Source organism: Propithecus coquereli, unplaced genomic scaffold (assembly GCF_000956105.1).
Source record: "Propithecus coquereli isolate 6110/MARCELLA unplaced genomic scaffold, Pcoq_1.0 Scaffold115, whole genome shotgun sequence".
NCBI classification, from domain to species: domain Eukaryota; kingdom Metazoa; phylum Chordata; class Mammalia; order Primates; family Indriidae; genus Propithecus; species Propithecus coquereli.
In genome coordinates this window covers 6,292,914-6,317,402 of record NW_012135525.1, presented here as the reverse complement: position 1 = coordinate 6,317,402, position 24,489 = coordinate 6,292,914, and positions in this window count along the sequence as shown.

Genomic DNA, 24,489 nt, shown 5'->3' with positions numbered 1-24,489 from the left:
TATACTCAGCTCACTCATTTACTTCTACTCAGAGAGGTCACAAGATGCTCTCATAAAAGGGCCTAGAAAAAGACAACGACCATCCTTAACTTGATCTTAGGCCAAAGAAGTCAGAGGCCCAGAACGGTGGACCCATGCCAGGAACACAGCAGTTCTCATGACATCTGTCTGATCAGGTAAGGCAGGACAGGACCAGTCAGAGCACCTCGTCTCCCATGCCATGAGCAAACTGAGTACAACATCATTTCTGATCTGAACTAGGAAATAAACACCATCCCACATACAGGTTCTTGAATAGATGAGAAAGAAAACACTGGAAGTGTCCAAGAAAGTAACAGAAGAGTAAAATTCAGTGAGCAAAAAATAAATATTCCAAATCTATGTTGCAGCCATATCCCAGAAGTCTTGTGGCAAAGCCAATGTGTTCAAATTTAAACTGCCACCCAAACATACTTCCAAGTGCATCAGTGGTTGGTTTAGTTGTCTTTTATTAATATCAACATTTAAAGGTCATTGGAACTCAGTTTCCATGTCAATAAAATGACAGAGTTATACTAGAAGATATATATCTGTATAAAATTACAAAACATAAAATTATATACTACATATTACTATATAATATAAAATATATATAATTATATATAATATCATTTGATTCATTAAATTACCCCCTAAAGCAGGGTAAATCTCAACACAAGCTAAGAAGAAGTAATATTCATTTTAGCTTCTGCCCACCTCTCCACATTGTGCCCAACATTTCCTGGCATACACATCTGCCCATGACCCAAATCTGTATAATCCTTCCAGTTGCATTATCTGATAAATAGATGTATAATACCTGCTAATAATGGCTTTATATGTTACTCTTTTCATGGGGCATTTGTATTTTAGTAGAAGACTATAGGAAATGCAGTGTCTTAGTCTAAATGGTAGAATTTCAAGCCCAGCTGTAAATCAACAGGAAAAAAAAAAAAACTGGGGGTTGAGGCATTGCTTTTGAATTGCACAAACTTGATAGTTGTGCACTGCACATGCCTTGAGAATTACAATTGTTTAGTTTTCTCAGAATTTACAAAAAGACTGTTCTAAATTCCCAGTATACTCCTTTTATCAGTTGACTGTTGCCACAAAATTGCTGTATAATAATCAACCACAAAGTCTTAATTACATATTAATACAATAAAAAAACATGTATTTTTCACACTTTAAGGGATTCTGCTGTTCTAGGCTACATGTGCATAACCTTGGCTAGACTTCTCGCTCATCTGTGGTTTGGCTAGCTCACTCATGCATCTTTAGATTGGTGGTGCACCATGCAACTTCATCCTTCCTGGGACCAGTGGGTAATCTGCACACGACCTTCTCATGGAGATGGCAGAGATGAAAGAGTGCAAGTGTATTAGACAAAAATCTCTAAAAGAGCCAGACGTGGTGGCTCACACCTGTAATCCCAGCAATTTGGGAGGCGAAGGTGGGAGGATTGCTTGGGGCCAGGAGTTCAAGACAAGCCTGAGCAAGAATGAGACCCCATCTCTACAAAAAATAGGAAAATTATCCAGGCACAATGGCATATATCTGTAGTCCCAGCTATTTGGGGGTGGCTGAGGCAAGAGGATTGCTTGAGCCTGGAAGTTGGAGGTTGCAGTGAGCTGTGATCATGTCACTGTACTCTAGCTAGGCCAACACAGTGAGACCCTGTCTCACCAAAACAAACAAATAAAAAAACCTTCTATTTTATTTGTGCCTTTAACGACACTACTAGGTAGGCAGGGTATGTAATTTAAACCCATTTCACAGGTTAGGAAAATAAAAGTCAGCAAAGTTAAATATCTTCTCCAAAACTACTTATAAGTAGGTAGGCAGTAACCATCCAAGATATCAGATCCCTAGTCTAGTGTTGTTTCTAGCACCTTACACTAAATCCTCATCCCCACCTCTATCTCTAAATCCCACTTTTAAAACCAGGGGATTTGGGAGACAGAGAATCAGGCAGAATGATAAAGTGGGATCCGTAAACAGCCTCTATGAGTAACTTACCTCTCATTCACCTGTATAATCTGTGGCTGCAAAGAACCGACCAAGCGTGATACTCACTTTCATGTGTTTCTCATGCACACCCCAAGCACCAGACTCTTGAGTCCGCTTCCCCAATCTTTCATATGAGAGGAAGAGTGGGAGGATGTATTAGATTCCTATGGCTGCTATAACATATTAACACAAATTCGGTGACTTAAAACACTACAATTTATTCTCAACAGTTCTGAAGACCAGAAGTCTGAAAATAGTTTCAAGGTGTTGGCAGGGCCTCATTACCTCCAGAGGCTCTCCCAGAGAATCCATTTCCTTTCCTTTCCAGCTGCTAGAGCTGTGTTCCTTGGCTCGTGGTCCCTTCCTCCACCTTCACAGCCAGCAGAGTCACATCTTTGAATTTCTCTCTTCTTCCATCATCGCATTATCTTCTCTTCCATCGGAAAATCTCCCTGTGCCTTCCTCTTACAAGGAAACATGTGATTGCATTTAGGGTCCACAGGGATCCCCAGGATGATCCCACCTCAAGATTCTTAATTTGGACACATCTACAAATTTTTTTTTTTTTTTTTTTTTTTTTTTTTGCCATATGAGGCAACATTCACATGTTCCAGGTTTTAGGACCCAGATATCTTTGGGGACCGTTATTTAGCCTACCACAGGGACCAATAGAAACAAGGGCACATTCCTTCTTAGGATTTGTGCAGGAAAAGTTGGAATAAAGTAGAATTATTTTTGTAATCATGGTTAAAATGGTGCCACCAGCTAAGTCGTTTCAAACAACGTTTTAGTGAGTTAAGTGTATTGTCCTGCTCATTCTGTTTTCCATAAAAGAATTGTGTGTTAAAATTTATCAACTAATTTTCAACAACCCTTTTCAATAAAGTAGCGTTTTCATTTCCAATTGATGCATAAAGTCAGGCAATTATCATAGAAATGGAACTATTTGGTGAAAGTTAAATATATTTTCTTTTAAAATGTATTTCGAAGGTTTGGCCACAGAGTTTTTCTCAAACAAACAATTATTTTAAGCATGAAATTGAATGTTAACACTCTGAATATGAATGAGTCCTCTGTCTTCGTTGGTCTTTGTTTTTTGGGGGGAGAGTTGTGCCCCCAAATCGCAGAAATATGCTATTTTAGTTGTTTCTAATGCTTTCTATTATTTTGTTTGATTTTATTTACAATTTTATTTTGAAAAGTGTCAAATAAATACAAAAGCAGGCTGGTGCAGTGGCTTACTCCTGTAATCCTAGCACTTTGAGAGACTGAGATGAGAGGATCAATTGAGGCCAGGAGTTCCAAGACCAGCCTGAGCAACATAGTGAGACCCTATTTCTACAAAAAATTTAAAAATTAGCCAGGCCTGTAATCCTAGCTACTGGGGAGGCTGAGGCAAGAGGATTGCTTGAGCTCAGGAGTTTGAGGCTACAGTGAGCTATGATAGTGCCACTGCACTCCAGCCTGGGTGACAGAGCAAGACTTTGTCTCAAAAAGAAATAAAAAATAAAAGCAGAGAAAATAACATAATAACTCCATGGACCCATCACCAGCTTCCACAGTTACCAACACTCAGGCACTGTTGTTCTATATACCTCCCACCACATTTTTTTTTTTCTGGGTCACTGTAAAGCAAATCCAAGACATCATAAAAATTTCTCCTTAAATGTTAGCTTTTATTGTGAAAATGAGGCCCTTTAAGAAATATTTTAATTGATATATAATGTTGCATCAATAACACATTTGGCACAATTAACAGTAATTCTTTAACAGCTTTCAATATTAGTTGGTCTTCAGTTACTTCCACTTATTTCAAAAATGTCCTTTCATAAATAGTGTGCTCAAATCAGAATCCAAACAAGGTTACTATTATTTTTAAATCTCTATTATATCTGTAGCTCCTGGTCCTTTTTCATTCCATTTTTTTTTTCTTTTTATAACTTTTCTTTTTCTTAATTAGTCTTGCTGAAGGTCTACCAGCTTTGGTTTTGTTAATATTCTTTTTTTTTTCAGTATATTATGGGGGTACAAATGTTTAGGTTATATATATTGCTCTTGCCCCACCCCCCGAGTCAGAGCTTCAAGCATGTCCATCCCCCAGATATTCTTTATTATTTTCTGTGGCTTTTGTTCTGATTTATTTTTTATTGTGGTAAAATATACATAGTATAAAATTTACCATTTTAACCATTTTAAGTGCACAATTCAATGTCATTAAGTATATTCATAATGTTGTGCAACCATCACCAGTATCCATTTCCAAAATTCAGAAATAAGCAATTTTATAAGAAGACTGAAAAAAGTGACTTTAATTCTTCAAGACCACTTTTCTCCTGAAAAATAGGATAAATGGAGATTTCAGAATCAATATTTACAAATTCATTGGAAGTTTTCGATATCATGCCAATTTTTAAATCTCTGGCCTGTTTCACACTTAGGTAGCCTTAACTGGTATTTAATAAATGTCATTTACAAGAAGGATGCATTAAATCCTCATCCAAATAAATGTCAACAGCCCGTCAAACAGCATCATACAGTAAATGAAATTGCTGGTTTCATCCAAGGCTCATTGAATTATAATGCTGTTGATAAAGATTAACTCACTAAGGAATGGCATCTGAATTTATAGGGACTGGTTTACTCCTTGAAATGTTTGCACCCCGTCAACAGTCACAATCTCACTTAGCCATTTTCCTTGCTATTATTATTAATTAGAAATGATACAATCAATCCTTAGGAGTATAACTAGCAAGCAAGCTGTTGGCATTCTTCATTGAAAACATAGTGGGATGAAAGCAATTAGCAAAACTGTAACTTGATTAAAACAATTGGTAAACTGAATAGAATCTCAACAATACAGATTGTTCCTCTAGTTCTGTTGTCAACATTTTGAATTAAAATACATGTGTTTTTTTTAACTAAGCCTTTATTCAAAGAAAGCAAGAGGATAAGAAATCAGACATCCTGAACCCTGCATAGAACATTCCACATGAGACTGGTTTATGGCATCACAACTCACCATCTTAGAAAATGTGAGAAACCCAGTCTATGAAGGGCAGGCCATTAATTACTGTGATGCATGGGTCTCCATGAAAATGAAATTTGTCTCTGATCGACAAAAATTCATAGGATTGAGGAGGAGAGGAAAGGAGAAGTGATCCTATTTTTACATTTCAACTAAATATGAAGATAACGTTGGAGAACCTGCATAAGGAATAAAGTATGGAATTACTTTCATAGTGTATGAACATCATGGTCATTGCTAGTCTGTCATAATATTCTCTAAGGGATGTTTTATCCCAGGACTTTAGATTTCAGCTCCTGGCTGGTACCAGCCTACAAAAGCATCAGCATGAATTAAACAAGGAAGGATCACAAAACCCTGAATGAAACAACGGGAGGTTGATGAGGTTTGGCTTCTTAAATGTACAACTAAAATAAAACAGGACAGAAGATCCTTCTCAGAGACAAAGGAAGCAGCTTTGCAGAGGAGTAAACAAAGATACCTCAAATGTAATTATCTTAACTAAATAGGAATAAGATAAAATGGGTGGTCGAACAATTTTATGTCTGCAACTGATTTTCTTGATTCATAGAAGGAATAAGCAAGCCAGCTCCGGAGCCAACGTGTCAATTGCTCATTAACATGGGGGTGCCTATCATGTGCTGGTACTGTGCTAGGTGCTAGGGACAGGACAGGGAACAAGACAAATATATTCTCATCTTCGTGAAACGTGTACCCTGGTAGAAGAGGCAGATGATAGATAAGTAGATATATATTCAAAATAGGGCTCACAACCCAAGTTTGGCAGAAGCACATAAATAATCACAGCAATGTTTGCAGAAGCAAGAACAATACCCCCTAGGAAACATGAGTGCTCACTCTCTAATCACTAATTATTACGTATATGTCTTCACTTGATAAAAGGTGGTTCTTTTACAACAGTCAGCCAGATGTTCACAGAGTCACATTTTATTGATGATGCTGATTATGGATGTAAAAGCAAAATGAAAGAATAGTTGTGTGTGCCAAGGACTTAGGAAGTTGAGCTTCTCCAGAAGTCTTTCTAGCTATGGCTAAGGGTCAGAACCAAACAGAATCTATTTTTATAAGGCCACATATATGTAGACATATTCATAGAAGACAAGGAAGTGTAATATATGCAATATAACCCTGCTGTCTGCATATAGGACATGGCTGAAAATGTCTCCCTATCACAGCAACCTTCCTTCCTTACTTGTCCAGCTGCTACTCTCTTACACTCCACTTTGTCTCATTACAGAGGAAAGAGGAACAGAAGCAAATGCCAACTTCCCCACCACACTTCCCTGATTGGTATGGATTCAGGAAGCCTCCATTCCCTGCCCAATCCATTCCCTTGGCCTATAAATGTCTCTCCTAAAAGTCCCATCCGAAGTCCTTCTTTGGAGCTAGATATTGGGGGCCCAGTTTATATTCAGATGTTTCCACTTGAGCCATCCACACAGTGGTTCTCAGCACTAACTGCACATGAAAATCGCCTGAGAGGTTTTTAAAATTGTTGGTGGCTGGGCCCCATCCCCAGAGATTTTGATTTGATTGGATGGTGTAGAGCTCAGTGTGGATAATTTCAAAAAGCTACCCAGGTGTTTCTAATGTTGCAGCCAAAGTGAGGAACAGCTGCATTAATGTACTGGCGTGAGTTGGTTTGTCCCTTAGATAACAGAGCCTGCCTGCAAGAAGAGAGCCCATTTCACCAGGAAGCAAGCACGAGGAGCACACTGAGTAAAAACCCCTGGAGTGGGTGCAAGAATGGAGAGACTTGATGAGCCCAGGGTCATGAAAAAATGCAGGGAACATTGAGGAGACACAGACTCTGTTAGCCTCTAAATAAGACCCTGGTGAGATAAGGTGTCTTAATCTCCGGAGCTTGGGTTGTAAGATAAAGAGGCCTGGTCCTGGGGAGAAGCTGCCAATTGAGATACTCAGAGGGGTCAAGGAAGAAATACAGAAAAATTAAACAGTTCACCTTGAGACTGTGGCAAGTAAGAGAACCTGTCCCCTGTCCAAAAGGGGCAGCTGAGATCAGGTTGAGCAAATTGTTGCCAAACAGAACACAGACCCAGTGAAGCAGAGTACTAACGTTTCAAGTTCCCAACAAATATTAACCTTTGGGATTCAATAAGGAGAAATCAGGATTGCCAAAATTATAAGTTATTTTATATTTTTCTTAATATTTTATTTACATTTTTAAATAATGAGTGATCATAATAATCAGAGAATTATTTATTGTGATAATAGTAAAACTCAAAAAGTTCAGAGGTTTTCTATAAAGATAAGGACATAGTAATAAATGCATGATTTATCATTACTATGAACTAATATACTTCGATAAGATTGTATCTTTCAATAACATAACAAAATAAATGTCAAATAAAATATTTAGAAGTTGAATGATAATAGCATAGATATTTAATATTTTAAAAGATATTCTTAAAATAAATCTTTAAAGCAGAAATATCATCAATTGTCCTATCCAGTCATCTTGATCTTTGTTTTGTGACAAATATTACAAATTTTTTTTTTCATTTTGTATTAATATTCTTTGAATTAAGAGTGAATCTAAAAACATCTTTTTACTGGATGTTAGAGTACTTGTTGCTTCAAATAATCTCATTTTAATATATGTTTTGATTTTGACATTGAAATCAAATTGAATTGAAATTTATTAGCTTTTGCTAATAAAGATTTTAGATCAGTTTGTGACTTCATGTCAGAGTATTCCACAAAAATGTACGTATCTTTCCCTTTGCATTTCTCTGTTAAAGTATTTGCAATGATAGTAAGTACTATCTTTAGATAGTGAATATTTAGACACTGGAAAACGCCAGCAAACATTATTGGATGGTATTCTACCAACATAAAACTCAGATCTTCTAGCAATGTTAACAAGCACTACTGGAATCATGTTAAAATTGCCAATTTAGAGACTTATTTTGCCTGCAGAACTTGTTATTTCTTGGATCACCACTCACAGGATTTGTATATAGTATATGATGTATGTAAACTTATTCATATTAATATATATTTCATTTATGAGAATGGCTCACTGTGAGAAGCAGTCAGGACCAGGACCACAAACACCCACTTGTGGTACCGTAGCAACAAGCACAAGAAAGACCGAGCGATTATATCACAACCACTTCTCTCTTACATGCTCCTGTCCCAGTTCCTAAAAATGTCCAACTTGACCTTTGACTACATGTGTCAGCTCTTCTTGTTCTTCTTTTGACTTGACTTCAGTGGATTCCTTCAAACCAGTAACAATTCTACGCTGATTAACAAGCATTCATTGTTTCAGGAGAATTTGTTTCTGAGATCTTGGCTAATTTTTTTCTGGGATCCAGAATTTGAAAAAAAAAAAAAAAAAAGAACATACAATTTCCGAGAGTTACAAGGAAGAATTCCTGCATGGAAATACTACGGCTGACCAATAACTGATTAGTAAATACAGGTAATTGAGAAAATGTAACAGTGTTCAAGATTTCCCAAATGTGGGCACCATGTTCTAGTAAAGCACTTACTTCAGGTCCACATACATGAGCTAAAATAGAGTTGTCCATCACCATCCCCAGCTCTGTGACTTACCCAAGTGCAGGAGTGTCCCATCATGCTAAGAGAACCCTCAAGATCATCAAGATTCCAAAGAGATAACTCAGAGACCATGCAGGGAAATAAAGAAAAAGTAGAAAAATACTTGATCCTGGGCATCTCCACTTATCTCTATTATCTTCAGCAAAAGATTACTGCTTCACGGGAAAAAAATTCTTTAAAAATATGAAACAATTTATATAGGAAACAGTACAGAACTGGAAACACAGTAGACTCTTCAGGTTTGTTTAAGTAAAATTCTTCCAGAAGCAACATCCTGACCTTATCCTGTCACCCTGAAAATCCATTTAGAGGGCCATTGATTTTCACTGGATGTCAAATCTCTTGGACTGGGTCTGCACCCCTCCCATTATCCTCCATCCTACACACCAGTGCATTGAATTTCTTCCTTTTAAAATCCAGTTTCATTGGTAATAAACCCTTGTGAGTGGTCAGCTTGCTTTCATTGTTACACTTCTAACCATTTTGCAAGACTCATCTGAGGCAGCCACACAGTCTAAAGAGCTAGGGAGAGGAAGTGAAGATTGTGCCAATTTAGCTCTATTACCCCCAATGCCTAATTGCATAATTAAAATTTGGCAAACGACCCAGAAAACAGTAGCCAGGAGTTCACAGCTAAGAAATATGAACACCAGACAATCCCACAGATGGATCTTTCTACAGCCTTCACCCACCCATTTCTTTTTGTCATCCTCTAATTTTACCCATGTATTTCCTTTTTACCTCCTTCCTTCTTTCCTCCTGTGTCATTGCCCTTTCTTCTCTTCTTTATCTGCTGCTCTGCCTACTTTTTTCCCCTCAAAACTTGGCATAGACAAATGAAAAGTGCATAAACATTGAAGTCAGATGAAAGAGAATAAATGTTGGAAAGTGGAAAGCATGTACACATTAAACCATTCCACAGTTGTTTGTCCTTGGATGATGTGTTTAAGTTCTGTAAGCTTTATTTCCACCTTTGTAAATGAAGAAGATAATATGTATTTCATAATGTTATGAGAACTAAATGGAAATAATGTATATAAAGCATATCTCTATTATCTGTCACAATATGTATTCAATAAATAGTAACTATTATTATTCATTATCATCAGCAACAAAATTTGCTATGCCTTGTGGATGTCTCTCTTCTTCCCCATATCATGCTCCTCTGAACTTTCTTTGCCTCCCATCATCTTGAATCCTACAGAGATGATGATAATGGATGATGGTGATGATGACGATGATGGAGAAACAAGGGGAGGGGGAGTGAATTGCAATTCGTTTAATGCCCCTGATGTGCCATATCCTGTACTAGATGTTTAACATACATCATGTGATTTAATTCTCACAATAATGCTACTAGGTAGATCCTAGTATTAGCATCATCCCTATACTACAGATGGGAAATGGAGCTCAGGAGAGTTGAATTAACTGGACCAAAGTTCACACAGCTAGTAAGTTGCAGGTATGGAATTTGAAACCAGTGTCTATGTCCATAAGTACTACAAAACTTGCCTACCCAAGAGCTCTCTCCACCATCAGAGGCAAACCCGTCAGCAGTGACATACCTCACCCTACATTTAGAGATTTTCTTTAAAGACAAGTATATAGATGCTTATGAGGTAAAATATTGTAGAGAGAGAGCCTGTTGAACAGCAGTGCAAGTGCCTCATGGAGCTGTTTTCATGAATTCCTAAACCTGCAGTGACGGCAAGGCTCGGGATCTATGCTGTGCTTTGAGATTTAATTAGGGAAAGATCATGGCTCTTTTATGTTCGCTTTAACTATCTCTGACTTCATCCCAAAGACTAAGGAATGTTGCTACAGACTGGTCAAGTTACTAGACTACAGTTTCAAGAGGTGGACCTCCAAAGGGGTTGAAGTTCAATGTACATGATTGTGGTCTTTCTTTACAGGCATTTTATTCCTAGAGGCTAAAGAAAGTAGAGATAGGATTGACCCAAAGAAGGTCTGATTAAACTCTGACTTTAGGCCAGGCGCAGTGGCTCACGCCTGTAATCCTAGCACTCTGGGAGGCAGGAGGATCATTTGAGTTCAGGAGTTCGAGACCAGCCTGAATAAGAGCGAGACCCCGTCTCTACTAAAAATAGAAAAAAATTAGCTGGACAACTAAAAATATATATAGAAAAAATTAGCCGGGCATGGTGGCGCATGCCTGTAGTCCCAGCTACTCGGGAGGCTGAGGCAGGAGGATCTCTTGAGTCCAGGAGTTTGAGTTGCTGTGAGCTAGGCTGACGCCACGACACTCTAGCCCGGGCAACAGAGCGAGACTCTGTCTCAAAAAAAAATAAAATAAAACTCCACTTTATTTTGGACTGAGAGAAAGTAAGAGTGGCCTCAAGCACCTGGATTTGAACAATGAACAGTGTTGTACACAAAAGGGAACCAAAAACATGAATAGTGCTTAAACTGGAAAAAATAGAAAAAGAAAGTAAATTAGTAGAAATATGTTAAGGGAGGGGAAGATGATCCTCCTCCATGATAAAATTCTCACAGACCTGAGGAATTCCAGATGAAAAGGTTTGGTCGCTTAAGACTAGTGGAGGGCCAAGAAAACCTTACAATTGTGCAAGGGCAAAAAAATATGCATAGGTCACGAATTATTCTTAGGAGAGTACCTGTTATAAATGCAGACTACCCTGCTACAACAAAGAATGAGCACTACATCCCTAGAGACAACCCATATGTTATGGACTGAATTATGTGCCCCCAAAATATATTAAAGCCCTCCCTGACCCCCAATGTGACTATATCTGGAGATAGGAGCCTTAAGAAAGTTATTAAGGTTAAATAAGGCCATAAGCTTAGGGCCCTAATCTGATAGGACAGGTGTATTTACAAGAAGAGGAAGAGATACCATAGTTGTTCTCTCTCTCTCTTTCTCTCTCTCAATCTCTCTCTGTCTTTCTATCTCTATCTCTATCTCTATCTCTATCTCTATCTCTATCTCTATCTCTGTCTCTCCCTCTCCGCATCCACAGAGGAAAGGCCATATGAGGACATAGCAAGAAGATTGCTGTCTGCAAGCCAGGAAGAGGGCCCTCATCAGAAACCAAATCTGCCAGCACCTTGATCTAGGACTTCTAGCCTCTGTAACTGTGAGAAAATAAACTCTGTTGTTTAAGCCATTCAGTCTATGGTGTCTTGCTGTAACAACCTGAACTGACGAATATATAATGCTAACTCAGGAATGGAGCCCAAGGAAGTAGAAACTCAAAAGAAAGATAGAAAAAAATTAGAGGTTTTAAATAAACAAAATGGACACCAAGAAAAGAAGAACTCAGGAAAGACCTGAGGGTGGGCAATGCCACTATAGCAGGTTGCTAAATTTTGCAGAAAGATAGCAGTTTTAGATGCCACCCGTGGAGAAAAGACAGTATGAACAGTGGTGGATTTCCCCCTGACTACAAGAGCTACTGTATCACAATTAACCTCCTGATGAGTGAGTCCTCCCTACTGAGTTGTAAGTTCACCGGTCCTTCACTCTGGAGAACTGGCATAGATTGATTACCACCTGGCAAAGCTGGAACCAAGAAGTCTTTGTCTTTCACCCTCTTCTCTTTACTCTATCCATCACCTTTCCCCAGATAAATCTCTGTTACAGTCCGCGGTCCGTATCACCAATGTAGATTTAGAAAACAATACGTGTTAATTTCCAAGTAATATTTTGTCATAAGGAAACGTGACGGCTGCTCTAACTGAGAGTTGCTGAAGAAGGAACATTTGGTGCTGCAATTTCATGTGCTCTGCGTGTTGTTGGAACTTTAGAACCAAAAACACACATGGGAGTTGGAATTAAGATAATCCAAATTTTGAGATATCTGATGGTGCTAAAGGAACCACTTCAGTTCCAGGGAAAGGCAGCTGCAGTAGAAGAAACTCAGATTCCAAATAAGCCACCACTGACACAGAAAGAGCCAACTGAGGAGACGAAAGAAATCGGGGAAAATAAGCTCTTTTATACATATTTGGCAACAAAAAGAAAGGAGATTTGTTTTATTGTGACTTTAATTTCTCTGATGAAATGAAGGATTGACTTACTAAGGGAATTCATGTTGCTCAACTTTAGGTTTATTATATTATATCATTATGAAGTAGATGAACCCGGATTGAAATCCTAGATCCATCACTTATGAACATATTGTTTTCACGAACTTAGTGTCTCTGAGCCTTTGGTCTCTTATCTATAAAATGAGATTTATGATACTAACCATCTTAGAATATTAATATGAGAATCAGGTTAAATAATGCCTGAAAGGTGTTTTGCACACAGTAATTGCTTAAGAAATGTTAGATAATATTATTGCTAGTATTTTTATCTGTATTTTCCTCTGGTGAAAATAGTAAAACTCTATTTGGTAACACTATGTGGTAAGCTGTGTGGGAGGGGTAGAGTAGGAGGAGGAGGAACATCTAGCCTAAGTGACCTCTTACTATGTGCTATACACTGTATTCTATTATTATTCTATTTTTATTTATTATGTATTTATCTAATTTATTTATTTCGTATTAACCATAACCTTATGGAGTAGGTACAATTACTTTACAGATGATAGAAGCAACTGAAAAAAGTTTGGAAGGAATAAGCATTTCACCAAGTCAACACAGGTAGTAATTACTGACTCTAGAATACAAAACCCAAATGATTTGACTCCAGGGTCTATGAGCTTGATGAGGATCAAATGAAACATATTTCAACAACATTCAAGTCAAAAATAGAAAGGAGGTGACTTCTTGGGTAGCATACAGAGCTGTCTTGGGGATAACCTCAAAAAGTCTTCCAGATTAGAGGCATTCATAAAAGCCTTGAGAAACTGAACTGCTCATCTTGTAGTCACAGGTAAAAGGCAGGGATTGACCCAGTGGGCCCATAAAAGTGGAATCAGGACTGATATATTTTCCTGACTTTCACGTCTCTTTCTACTCCTAAAGACAAGGAGTTTGCTTCTGTATTGTTTGATTCCTGTCCTTGAATGTGCATTTTTCAAGGGATTTAAAGATCATGTGTATAAATGTATATTCTTTCTTTGCCTTCTCTTGATTCCTTGAAGCTGAAGGAGGAAGACAGGAACAGAGCCTGCTCTTTTATAGGAAAAAATCTGTCCATCTCTGTTTCACTTTGGTCACCTTCTCTCTTCATAGACCTATTGTATCCCAACTGCTAGGGAAAGATGAGCCTGGAGATGACTCCTTCCTGAGTGTATCCAGACCTGCTTGTTCTTTTATTCATCATTGCTGGGTGCCTCTTGCCCTTGCCATTGGAGCAGAAAGATCTGAGACTTTGGAATGCATTTAATGGGAAGGAAACAGAAGGGATCAGTGATTATTATCCTTGATTACACATTAGAATCTAATGTGTTAGGTTTTTGAAATTCTGTTGGCCAAGCCACATCCTATACCAATTTAGCCAGGATCTTTGGTGGCAGGGGAAAGGAAAACCCAAGAAACAATGTTATTTCAATCTCAGATCATTCCAACGGGGAACTAGTGAAATAAACCACATAACCTATTCTGGTTCTAGACCTCAGAGCACTGAGGATGGGCAAAAATAAATTCTCCATATGTCTCAGTGTAAACTATTAAAGTTCTATAGTAGATTTGGGACCAGAGTTAGAGCAAAATAATGTTCCTTGTTTCCGTCATTTTATTCCATTAGTATATGTTCCCTTTGGAGACTTTGCATAATTAAACCAGAATAGTATTCCAGGGTTTGGGATCAAATACACTTTGGGTCAAATATGATCCATACTTTCCGACTGCATAATAATTCTAACAAACTTCAGAGCCCACTGTCTTTCTAATTACAATAGTGTTCTATTCCCTTCCCATTTCCCTCAAATTTTCAGCAGCACTTTAACTGAAAATTAGGACCTATCTAATTATAATATGGTTCCTGAAATACCAGAAATGATTTTTAAAGTATCATAAAAACACTTTCAAAAGGAGGGAAAATTTATGTGACAGAAATACAACACGTCAGCCAAAACTTCTATTTACATGTATCACGAAACAAAAATCATGGTTCTATTTGCCCTATAACTATGAAAAATTACATTTTATCTTCACCAAGGAAGGAAATTTTAAATCAACAACAACAAATAATAAAACTATGCACAGAGAAAGAGGTTAAAACAGCAGTATCAGAATGAAACAATCATGGCCACAGACCGTGGCTCTTAATTTAGTTCACACATTACAATCTCCTAGTGAGCTTTATAAAAACCAATTGAACCAGAATCTTTAGAAGTGAGACCCATGCATCATATGTTTTGTTTTGTTTTGTTTTTCTTATGCTCCCTAGGTGATTCCAATGTTCAGCCAAGATTGAGAATCATTGCTCTAAGAAATGGTATTTCAGGACCTTGGACAGCCATATGCTGATTTGGCAGTAAGAAGAAAAGAATAATAAATTGAGAAACTGTTTGTATTTGAGACAGAGTCTCTCTCTGTTGCCTGGGCTAGAGTGCAGTGGTATCATCATAGCTCACTGCAACCTCACACTCCTGGGCTCAAGCAATCCTCCTACCTCAGCCTCCTGAGTAGCTGGGACTACAGGAGCACACCGCCTGACCCAGATAGAGACACTGTTTTTGAATGATTACTTTTTACTGGATTTTACTCTTCTACTTTTGATAGAATAATATTTATAAGACATAATGGCATTTTCCTTTTTATTCTGCTATAAGAAAAGAAAGATTATAATAAATGGAAACTTTATGGGACAGACAAGAACATAAAGGCTAAAAAAACACATCTGTGGGACAACTTTGGCATATGTAACATCAACCTGCAACTGATGAAATTAACAAAAAAATAAAAAATAAGAAACTTTCTGTCTTACCTCAAACTAAGTTCAATTAATTCTCAGGCCATAACGTGCTATGATTTATGGGGTACTTAGGGAGAAAGATCCTTTCACTATTTATCATCAGTCTTCCTACTTCCCAGACAAATTATATTAGCAAATTTCCGTTTTGCAAAGCACCTGTTGACCTTGTCACTATAGGTCATACAATGCAAAAACTATTGCAATTACCTGGCTAATTCATGATGAGCAGGGCATTACCACAGCATTCAGGGCACTTCGTTGTCATTTTCACTACAATATAGGCAAATTATTTATTGGAAAACCAGATAAAGCAGTTCATATTTATCAGACAAAACCATAGAGGCACTATGCAAATACCTCAACCTTTTCTATCAAATGTGGTATTTCAGTTAGTTAATCATTGAAAGCACGTTTCATTAAACAAAGGAATCTGACTGTGAAGGCCTAAAGCTAAACAAAACTCTTTTTATCCAATTGATCATAGGGAAATAGAAAATGCCTACATTATCATATTTATTTATAACTAATTAGTCGCTGGAAATCAAAAACGAGAGAGATGTTTGTTTTCTCCATCAATAAAGTAAATCATTTTCATAGTATTTTTTAAAAGAGAAGGGCCTTTCAGGCATCTGGTTTGTCTTATGGATGGTTGTGGCCTTCCTGATGATTTTAAACTTCTAATTTTAGTTTAGAGCTTAGACTGCTAGAGTCAAAACCCAGTTTTTCAAACCATGCATTGCCACTCCCGCCCGATCCAATGAGCTTTGTGTAATGCTCTGTCCAAAGAGAATGGTGAGCACACTGGACCATGCTTCATGTGACTTTGAAAACAAAAACCATTAAAGCATAATGTCAGAAATATTTACAGTTGCCAACAATTCCATCTCTGAGCTAAAGTCATAAATACTTGACTAAATTCCAAAGCAATATTTATGAGATTTTTCCCTTAAGAAACAATTGCGATCTCTAAAAATGTCTGTGGTTAAAAAAAAAATCTAGTTGCAAATGTATGTTTCTTTCCTGTTTCACAAAACTTTGAAATCTGTGGGACAAGAGGCCCTAGGGCTTACCTCTTTAACCCTGACCTCTGCCTGAGTGCCACCTACAAAACTTAGAGCCTTGGGCTACTCTAAGGGGTTGGTTAGTTGCTTTGGCTAAAAGCCTCTCTGGTAGGTCCTGCTTTTTTGTATTGTGGCTAAACCCTGCCCATTAATTAGGAACTGGAACAAAGCCACTGTAAACACTGGAAGGCTAAGCAAATTGGTTTCCAAAGCATATATTTTTGAGATTGATTAGCCATATGGGCAAACAGAGATACCAAATGTCACTAGCATACAGTTCATTATCTATCCTGAATTCTGTATTCACTTCCCTAGGGTATAATAAAGTATGTGTTACTAAAGAACATAACAGAAAAAAGACCTAGCGATTTATAATAAAAACTAATGAGGTAGGTGGCTAATCTAGAATTGATAGAGAGTAGATAGAAAGTTTTCCCCCAAGTGAAAATTTTGCTCTTTCTAGTTATTTTTTGTGTTTTTTTATTGAAGTGAAAAATCCCATTAACACAAAATTAATCATTTTAAAGTGAACAAAACAGTGTCATCTTTCTAGGTATTTTAAAGCCTAGACTGGCTAACCATGCCATACCAATGCTAAAAGTGAAAGCTACTATTAATCAGACTGTTTTGTACTTTATTTTTATGTCATGTTTATGCCAAATGAAAGGTTCAACTGATTTTTCCCATTGAACTGACTTTATTAGACACAGCTGACTCAAATCGACTAATTATTCAGGATATGCTTATATAACACTAAAATAATAGATCAACCAGAAGAAAAATAATAATCAAGGAGATTGTGTTCTCATGCCTTTAGCTAACAGGCAACATTTTTACATTTTAATCTACCTTTGCAGTATCTTAGAGACATAACTCAGCAGTAACTCCATTGAACCCTAAGACCTCCACAAAGAGAAGCCCTGTGCACAGGTCCAGGAGACCTGACCTCGTCTCCATCACCACTCAGAGTTTACAAATGCCTTTGACAACAGTGGATTCAGCTTCTCTGATCCTGCTTGGGGAAGAATTATACCATGATACTTGACTCTTTCATACTAAGCAGTAAGCCTGGGCAGAGAACAGCAAATTTAGAAAACATACAAAGTCTGCTTTGTAGAACTTCCAAATTACTAATCAGAGTCCTTCTTCTACGTTGTTACACTCTAGATGACCAGTGAATTTCTGTGCCTCTGTATACTCGGGCCTGGATGCAGCATCCTAAACCTTTCTCAACTCTGATCAATCTAGCACTTTATGCCCAGTGCTTTATTGATTGCTTTTGATGGTATAATGAACAACTCAGAACTATAAAGCTAAAGGCTGTTAACTAATGACACCTCACATTATTATTGTGCTTTAGGCTCAGAGACACAAAGGGGAACCAATGAGAAGACCCTCAAACCTCTTGCTAATCTTAAGGGGAGAATGGGTTTTGGGCACCTCAGTCCCTTCTGTGCTCCTGTAACCACAGTTGTGGGCTGTTTCCCTGATAAGGCAGATCTTGAGAGTGTTTATTTTATGCTTCAGAAATTACAAATGTTAGTCTAGGGGCAGAGCGTTCACTCCAGAATCACCTGTGCAGCTTTTCGATGGAAGCTGCCCATGCCTGTGACCTACCTCCAGGGATGCTGTCTCCAGCATCCAGGCACCTGTGGTCGTTGGAAGCACCCAGGTGAGTTTCAGCCACAGCAGGAGTTGACTTCTTCTCGAAAAAATTCTAGTCATTAAATGATTACTGAGAACCGACCCGAATCTTAAGTTCTATGACATTCAATTCAGCACTTATCTCTCCACAATCATGAGTGAAGATTCCATCCCACAATCTGCTCTGTTGGCCTCTTCTAGGACCCCAAGAATCTTAGGCAAAGATTTTTAGTACCAGATATGACATCAGGGTTTTAAATATAGATTTCATTTGTCTCCTAATATTCACCACTGATGAATGAGCCGTTGAGGTCCTGGTGACTCCACTCCATTACTGAAATGAATTGAAGGGCTTCAGAAAGGCATCCCCAGCCAAGCCATCAATAATGTAAAAATATGTTCCCTGTGGAGTGCAAAATAGATGTCTTTTTTGATGGGAACATCCTGTGTGGCCTTTGGGGGTGGGAGGGACCTTAGGGAAGGGTGACTATTTAATTAAGAGAGCTCATCGGCCCTGTCAGGGCAAAGCCACTCTCCAAACTTGCTCATCAAAATTAACAAGAGCACGTCTGCCACCTAGTGTTCAAAGCCAGCATAAAATTCTGCCAGCATTCAAAAACAAGCAGCTCCTCTCTCTGGGGTCTATTTCGGTTTTACTTTCCATAGCTAAAGTCAGTTCAGCAGATTGGGGGTATGCTTGGCAGTAATAGGGAGAGATATTATTTCTGGGTAAAACTGTAAAAACGCAAACATTTATAGTCATTACTCACTCACTTACTGAGGACTATAAAAATCAATTCGAAAAGTCACGATCCATGTGTCTGATGTTCATTCTCATAATGTATGTCAACTGGCTCCCCAAAATTAGAAACCAGAACTGCACGTTTGCTGAGGCACACCCTTGCAGTAAGCAGTGATATGTAGTTTCTACATGCACGTTTATAAACTTGAGAATTTTGCTCCTCATTGGCTGATAGTAATTTAAATTTCAAAGAGGATAGCAGTGAGGATTGTATTTTTGGTGCTGAAATTCAGTTTTCACAAAACACAATTTACATTAAAATGTTCTATGCCTACAAACTGCCTCAGGCTCACGGGTCACCGGACTAAACAGCTCTATCACCCCAGGTGATAACAATAAAGACTCTTAATCCCTCACCTGGCTTTCCTCAGCTGGAAAATAAGCCTGAATTTACTTGCAAGGAGGTGTTGAAGGATAGCTATTACGTGCAAGAGCAAAAGGTCTCATGGAAGCAAAGATGCAGATGTGCTTTGGTGGTATAAGGCCCTTTCCCTCAGCCAGAGTAAGAGCTGCATTATAGCTAATGTGACAAGGAATGGACCACCAGGTAAGAGGTTCAGAGGGAGGAGCCTGCAGGGATAGCCAGCACATTCTTCCTCATGATTCCGCCTCTACAACGCAGTCTATCCTCTTTGCGGTAGCCAAGGTTAAAGACAGAATTAGCTATGATCCTCTGGGAACAAAGGATTAATGGCCACAATGGGAATTTATCCAGCCACCACTGTGAAAGTAGTCTAAGCCTGACCTTTCTTCTAGTCACATATTTGGCCACAGAGGGAAGTAACTGGCACTTACTAAGTACCAGCTACTGTGCTTTACCTACATTGTTACTCTCATTTTGCGAGTGAGATAGCACTAGCTGTCTGATGCCAAAGTCCATGCTCTTCCCAATACCCTGCACCAACCAGGCTGGGAGGATCTAGAGGTCTTCCAGACATTTGGGAAATTCCAGCATTCCATCTATCCTTGATACCCTAAGCAACCTTGGCCATAAGGGCTAGAGAAAAAAATAGTATTTGGAACTCCAAACCAATGTGCTTCAAACATTAGACTTGTTTGATTGTGTTTATACAGTCTGGTACCAACATTTTCATGATCTAAACCATATGGCCAGGCGTGGTGGCTCACGCCTGTAATCCTAGCACTCTGGGAGGCCGAGGCGGGAGGACAGCTTGAGCTCAGGAGTTCTAGACCAGCCTGAGCAAGAGCAAGACCCCGTCTCTACTAAAAATAGAAAAATTATCTGGGCGTAGTGGTGAGTGCTTGCAGTCACAGCTACTCGGGAGGCTGAGACAGGAGAATGGCTTGAGCCCAGGAGTTTGAGGTTGCTGTGAGCTGGGCTGACGCCACGGCACTCTAACCTGGGCAACAGAGCAAGACTTGTCTCAAAAAAAAAAAATTAAAAAAAATGGTAATAAACCATATGAACAAGAAGTCACCCAAGATCCTTTCACCTGTCAGGATTTTAACAGTTGCCTCCTAACTGATATCTTTTGAGCCACTTGTGCTTCCTCCCATGATGCTCTAAATTCACTTTTCCACATACCTACTTTGTCATAACACATTCATGCTTTCGTATTTCTCCTGTGGTCTAGAATAAAATCCAAATTGCCTACCGTGGCATTTGAAGCTTTCCTCAGTCTCACTTCAATCTAGAAATTCAGTCTTTTCTGGTGCTCTATGTATCTTCCTTTCTAATTAGTAGCATATATCTACTTACTAGAAAAAATGGCCTTGTTTACATATCTCTGCTCCTTCATTACTATATTTTTCAGATCTAGAATGATCTTGCCAATCTTCCCTGCTTGTCCATTTGTTTCACCATACTTTTCTAGTCTGGGCTGTAGTCCCATCTCCTTAATGAAGACTTCTCCATCATGTCAGCTCTCACTGGTGACTCTGACCACGGAAGTCCTCCAGCTCTTGTTGTCAGCGTCATTGATGGAATGTGTGTGTGTGTGTGTGTGTGTGTGTGTGTGTGTGTGTGTGTTTCCCCATTGCACTGAGCTCTTTGGCAGCAGAAACCACATTTCCAACTCAATATTAAAATATATTTATTCTCTGGATTGCACCCCACCTTCAGGCCAAGTTTGGGCTTACATGGCAGCAGCTGTCACCCACCCAAAGGACACAGAAACCAGGCTGTCCTACACATGCCCAGGAAAATACCCACTGTCCTGCAATGGGCTGCCATGAGACTGAAATACAAGTGAACTACACTGCCTAAACTTTCTTGCCCACCCTGCTTGACTGAGTGGGGCCCCACTCTCTCTGGTCACAGGCCCACAGCCCACAGTACTTGGAGAGTTTAACTGTGGGCTGTGACCCACCCTCAGGCCATTTGAAGTGTTGTGGCTACAGCTGAGGAAGGACAGGGAAGAAAAAGATCTCCTAAGCACACCTAAGACCATACCCACCACTGTGCTATGGGTGGCAGTGGGACCGCAGACTAGATGAACCCAACCCACCACAGCTACCAGCAGTGCCAACACAGACCCTTTGGGTCCCAGTGACCTCCTCTGCCACCACTACTGCCATCATTCACATCACACCAGCTGCCCAGGAGCCTGAGAATCTGCCCACACACCCAGCCCACTCCTCCCAGTATCAGCTTCTGAACAAGCTGCCTGGAGGCCCAAAAATTGGTCCTCCAGGACCCACTAACAGTAGTGCTAGTGTAAGCTGCTCTGGTACCTAAAAATAGGCATACTCATCCTTCTTCTGCCTCCACTGGGGCCCAAAGACTCGCTCAGCTGACATCCAAGACCCCAGAAAAACTTCACCATAACCTCAGCTAATAGCTAAGTGTCCATCAACAGAGGATTGGATAAAGGAAATGTGGTCTATATACACCGTGGAATATTATTCAGCTATAATAAAGAATGAAATCATGTCTTTTGCAGCAACATGGATGAAACTGGGGGCCATTATCTTAAGTGAAACAACTCGGACACAGAACCACAAGTACCACATGTTCTCACTTGTAAGTGGGAGCTAAATAATGTGTATACATGGGAGCATAGTGTGGAATTATGGACAATGGAGACTCGAAGGGGTGGAGGATTAGGTGATGGGAGTTTGCTTGGTAGGTCCAATGCGCGCTGCTCCAGGGATGGGTGCTCTGAAGGCCCCGACTTCACCACAATATATCAATGCACCAAAATTGCACTTATACCTCATGAATATATACAAATAAACAATAAATGGGACAAATGCACTTATTGAGAATCTACTCTGTGCCAGACACTGTGCTTCATATTATCTTATACTTCTTTTAACCCCCAACATAACTCCTGACACCCAGCTGGACTTAAAGTGGGTGTTCAAGAAATATTTGTAGAAGAAAGAAAGGAAGCTAACGCTCTTTGAGGGCATACTCTGAGGCAAATCTGTAGTAGATGTTTCATGTGCACTACTTTATTTAATTATAAGAACCACCCTACGAGGCAGGTATTTTTCCATTTTTGAAGATGACAAATATTCTAAGACCTTAAACAATTTGCCAAAGGTCACCAAAAACATGGTCAAGTTCAGATCAAAGCTAGTGGTTCCTATCTCCAAAACATGTCATGTTGTAGAGTTGCTTTGTCTTTATCACACTTAAATATTTCCTCTGACTTATTCCTATGCCTAACATAAGCATTTAAATAAATTGGTAAGAGATCTCACAAAAGAAAAACATTCTTTGGGAGATAACTGACTCTTTCAAATAAACGCCATCTTGCAAGGAGAAATTCTCCTTTTCTCACCAAACTGTCCCCTAAATTAGTTGGTGCATCTGAGTCCAAATTATAAATTAGACAATACAAATTTGTCATAAAAGAGTAGTTTGAATTTAAGTGCAAATATTATGTTTGAATTTTTAAGAATGTTAGTAGTATGAAGATTTTTTTCCTAAAAATTAAGCCTCTAGATGTAAATACCAGATTACAGAAAATTCAGGGTTCTAGGGGCAAGCCAAGCAATGCCATGAAGAATCAATAAGCCAAATTAGGATATGGAGCATTTTATTGAACAAATGACATAATGTAGGCAATAGATGGCCCATCAGTCAGCAGCTAAGCTGGAACTGAACCCAGGCAGCCTTCAGTTGCACTAGAATCTGGGCTCTTAACCACTACACTGTATATAATGTCATATTTCTCCCTTGACTGTTAGATTATCCTCAGCCCAATAGAAATATATATGTTATATAAAAATGTAATCTCACGATGTGATACCCTTCAAACTTAAATCAGAAACTGAACAACTTCACTTTTCCTCCCAAAAAAGACCATTTTAAATGCCTTATTCTTTCCCAGTGGTATGAACATTCCTGACAACATGGCTTAGTGCCATGATGAAAAACTAAACCACAAAGCCATCCCCGGCCACCACCACTGACATCAGCAAGCCTGGGATGGTTGCCATGACTCTAACAATGTGTGTATACTCTTGTCTCACAGTGACAGTCTTTCTCCTGCTCATTCAACATGACCATTGTATAACAACTGAACTGCCTTTCTACTCAGCTGAATGAGATTGGTAATAATGCATCCGGATATTGATTTCAACATCTGCAAACATTTTGTCAAAACCAAAGTTTGTCAAGCAATTTAAGATGATCTAATTTTAAAGTCAGTCTAAAATGGTGACTAACCATTTTCTATAGTTTTAATCCTTGTACTGCGTATTTTTACTCATGTGGGTTAAACTATTTCCTCCCAGCAGACAAAATGTATTTCTACCATGGGAAGCCCTTGAAAACTCTTTAGGAAGACAAAGTTTCCAGGATTCAAATCACTGGTTCCCACACCTAACCTAATCATCAAAACTTCCAGGTCAGATTTGTAAAAACACAGGCTCCTACGATTTACCTTAGAGTATCTGAGTCTGATTCTATGAGGCTCATGAATTTTTAATTTTTGAAAATTCCTAATGATTTTGATGGTCAGGTTTGAGATACTCTGCTTCAGTAAACAGGAAGAGTCCTTCTCTTTCTTCCTCTTTGTCCCTGCGTTGGCTCATGGGATAGGAACTTCCACCATGAATTTTACTCTAAGTATTTGGGAAGTTTCTCCCGGCCATTTTTTCCTCTTTCCCTCCTGTGCTCCCACCCAAGAAAAGAGGAATGACTTGCCCCAATTGGGAACTTTGAGGGAAGGTCCCTGAACATGCACAGCCCATCCTCTGGGTTCTGGTTTTTGCTCTCTCCCAAGGAAGTCTGCTCAGAAGTGGGGAATCTTCTCCAATCTATCTGCTCCTGTTTCCATACCGTAACTACCGCTAGAATAGTTCTGCCTTCTAGGCTTCTCTCTTAGCCCTCTGTCTTTTCTCTATCTGAAAATGAAGAGCTATGAGCAGGCTGTGAGCCTCTAATTGTCTGGACACGAAGTATCCACTTTACAAACCTAATACCCCCTGTATGCAATTCCCAAGGTCTAGACTTGTGTGCACATAAAAGGAGTTTCCTATGTAGACAACACAAGGGATC